Source organism: Helianthus annuus, chromosome 3 (assembly GCF_002127325.2).
Source record: "Helianthus annuus cultivar XRQ/B chromosome 3, HanXRQr2.0-SUNRISE, whole genome shotgun sequence".
Lineage (NCBI taxonomy): Eukaryota > Viridiplantae > Streptophyta > Magnoliopsida > Asterales > Asteraceae > Helianthus > Helianthus annuus.
The window spans coordinates 57,211,679-57,215,319 of NC_035435.2; the positions used below are offsets into that span (position 1 = coordinate 57,211,679).

General features: G+C 35.9%; 1 long non-coding RNA gene across 1 annotated transcript; it reads left to right on the forward strand.

Moving 5' to 3' along the window:
* The first annotated feature begins 1,454 nt into the window (after nucleotides 1–1,454).
* Nucleotides 1,455–2,811, forward strand: LOC118490303. Its single transcript, XR_004889100.1, has 3 exons — nucleotides 1,455–1,601; nucleotides 1,705–1,890; nucleotides 2,443–2,811. It is a non-coding gene; the product is annotated as an uncharacterized LOC118490303 (long non-coding RNA).
* The last annotated feature ends 830 nt before the right edge of the window (nucleotides 2,812–3,641 follow it).

The window sequence follows — 3,641 nt, forward strand, 5'->3', positions numbered from 1 at the left end:
TTAAACCCTAAAATGTCTAAATGTTACCAGAAAAATGGACTGATTGTTTTCGTTGTACTCAGCTTTCTACCCTTTTGTTGTTCATCTAACTTGAAGGAGAAGTCCTGTTGAGTTAACATGTAATTTCATTAGGGTTTTACACGATGTGGTTCACCAGCTTAACGAGAATTTTGAATTATTTCCTTCTTTGATTTTTAGGTTTTTTTTTGCTGTGACATATGACACGGGTATTGGGATCCTCAATCAATAAGATTAACAATTCGTGCGTTCTTTTTTTGTTGGAGCTCTTGGAGATCGATGAAGGGTTTAATTGTTTCAAAGTGTTTGCTTTCTGTTAAAGTTTTTACATTGTCCCCTTACATGGAGATCAATGAAGGGTTTATTTGATTTTTCTAAAGTTGCAGTTCAGTTGGATCCAATTACTGCTCTGGTGTTCTCATGGCAAAAGATAGAATTTGAATTGTGGCCTGCTTTACTTGATGAAGTTCAAGCACGATTTGACACTGATGTTTGCCAGGTATCAGCCGATTTTAATGATAGTCGTATTAATCAATTGTTTGAATGCCCTTTCAAAATTACTTCAATGGAAATACATTTTATTTGTATTGATTCTTTTATAATATATGAATTTGCCTGGAAATCTTTGTTTTGTGCAGAAAACTCCTTTAGAAACCTCCAAAGTGCTGCTTTTAGGCGCAATTTGTTTTGCTGGAATTAATGGTCTCATGGACCCGGTTGAAATGTAACATAATAAACGCTAAAGTATGGACACATAACACATTGGCCGTGTTTATAGTCCAAGTGACCATTGATGAATTGGTTTAGCCATTACTGAGCTCGATAGACTCTTGGTTACAAAGCAAATGCTTTGCAATGTGCTTAAAGGCCGCAACAAAGCTTGGGAAGTGAAGCCGTGGTCTTTCCTTGTGCTTATTCACACTGAGCGATGGTTGCGCTAGATGATGCTTGATGATCTTGACTATGAACAAGACAGTGTTTATTCAATAATGATTTTAACTTTCATAAACGTTGATATCATGATATGTGAACATTTTAGTTATTTGTTGTATTGTATGTAGCAAAATGGTTGGAAAGGGTGGGAAGGATCTGTTGGCTAGAAAAACACCTGCAGACGTAGCTAACAAGGAAAAAAGATAAGAAGACACCGATGTATCACTCTGCTAGAGCAGGTCTATAAAAAAATGTATGCAAACCCTAGCTATTTCATTGCATTACCCGATTTATTGATTTTATTAGTTGTAGTTTTTTCACATTTTATATTAAAGATTTAGTCGAACTGATTGGATGTTTAGAAGGTTGATTGACCTACTTTGTTATTTGTTTCATTACACCAATTTGTAAGCGCTTATTGCATAAACAGGATTACGTGCAACTCAAGTGTTGATTTATTATTGCTAATTGTGATTAGTGTACTGTTCTTTTAGCAGGTTTAACGGTGGCGTGTTTGTGCTGGTTCGACAAAGCCAGAAAGCGGAGGCGAAGACTAGGGTTTTTATTAGTGATCTCGGTCCGATGTTCTTCACGATAGAGATCCACTCGAGATGGTAAAGATGGAATTCCAGCATTGCTTGGGGTTACAGGTGTGCTTGACTTGGTGGGGTTGAAGTTGAACGTTTACTTGAATCCTTTATGTATTTTTCACTTTTACTAATTGCGACTAATTTTTGTCTTATGGTATTGCAGGGATCCGCGTTTGAGCACCGTTGGCAACTTGACTCCAATTTTTAGAATGACCCGGTGAAATTTTAACATTGTCTTCAATATAAGAAAATATAAGAAATCTAATATATTACACGTTCATGGGAATGCAGAAGGATCACATTAGAAGGAGACTGGATACACATCAATTTGACTCTAATGGAAGTAGTGGTATGGCTCTTTTACTTCTTATTTGTGCCATTTGCAACCTGGAATATTAATTAATGAAAGGAACAAATTGATGATTGATTGGGGTAACAGGCGGTTGGTTAGCTTGGCAAGTCGGCTTTTCATTCTGTTTGACATTTATATGTTTCGGTTTTGGGGTTAAACATTTTATTTATGGTTCGGCCGGTTTGGAATCTGGAATCAACTGTGTAAACTGAACTGGCGCTTAAACATTTTTATTTATCACTTTTGGAATATGCAATTATGTTATGGGTATATGAACTATACTTACGAACCCTTTAAATAATTTTCAAGGTTTTAGTTAAAACTCATGATTTTGAAGAAAAAAACTTAATATTGTAAAAACGGCTAGCCTAGGTCGGTTCGCCAACCCACCCACCTTGTCATATTTTGGTAATGGGGATTTTATGTGAACTCTTCCAGTGTCGTTGCATCAAATCAGTCTATTTTAGAAATTAGCAGCACAACGTAATCGACTTAATTTAAAAACTTAAACTGTTATATTTGCTTATTTAATATATTGTTTTCTTACAGTGGGGACTATGAAGATACAATGAACTGGAATTCGTAAAACGTTTTCACCAAAGAAGGGTTCAAGTTTTAGCTGAAATATTGAATGTGGAATTCTTAAAAGGTTTTCACCAAAGAAGGGTTCAAGTTTTAGCTGAATCTGGTGCTGATCTGATAGCATTTGATACAATGCCAAATACGCTAGAAGCACAGTTCACACAGGTTGAGGTTTTGTTCATTTTCGGTTCAGTTTTTTTTCTACAGAATAATGAGTTGTGGGTTAATTGTTATTTTACGAGTCAAGTTGTAAACGAGTTTGGATGGTGCTTGGAGTTTATCGAAGTACGTGTGGAGATGCTTGGCTTATGGTCAAGCGGGTCAAACTATCTAACCAAACACGAGGTGAGGTATAAACACCCACACCCATACTATTTTATTATTTAACTTTGTGTATATTCTGATAGTTATCTATCGCGGATCACATATGGGTTAAAACGAGCCTAATCAAACTAGCAGACTTTTGATGTACATCTATTGCGAATCATAGTGCTGGGATCTTTCAAAGTGTTTACTTGATTTTTTTGGCCTCTTGAGTTAATCATAGTGTTGTGTTGTTGCCTATGTAGTTAAAGGCGAACACACATAAGGCGAAGGCTTACAAATCATCTCAACTTTGACTGAGTTAAGCATTGTCGCTAGGTAAGACCTGAACCACTAAACATATACAAAATCATTTACAGGATGTCCGACCTCGGAGAATGAAACAATGGAAATAGGGTTCTATATTTTTAAATTTATTATAAGGTAATCGGTATAGGTACTTTATTTGAATATTGATAGTTTGCTATAATGTTTACAACTATGGATGAGCATGGTACGGTCGGTACCGAAAATATTGGTATTGAAAAATAGGTAAAGCGGGTACCGGTACCAAAATATCGGTACCATACCGAACCGGTACCGATTACAAAAAAGCGGGAAAATGGGTGTGGTACCGAAAATTAGTTTATGGCATAAAAGGAATGCATCAGAAAGAGTCATTAAGAACTAAGGTAGTGTTCATTTCACATAAAATAACATATCACGAGAGGATTGATAAACTGACATAAAACAAGTATCGCGTTGTAAATTGTTGCTCCTGCCTCACAGGGCTGACTTAACCCATTTTTAGGGTGTAAATAAAAACAAATGTTTAGCTAAAAACCCTCTTGATGACAACAATA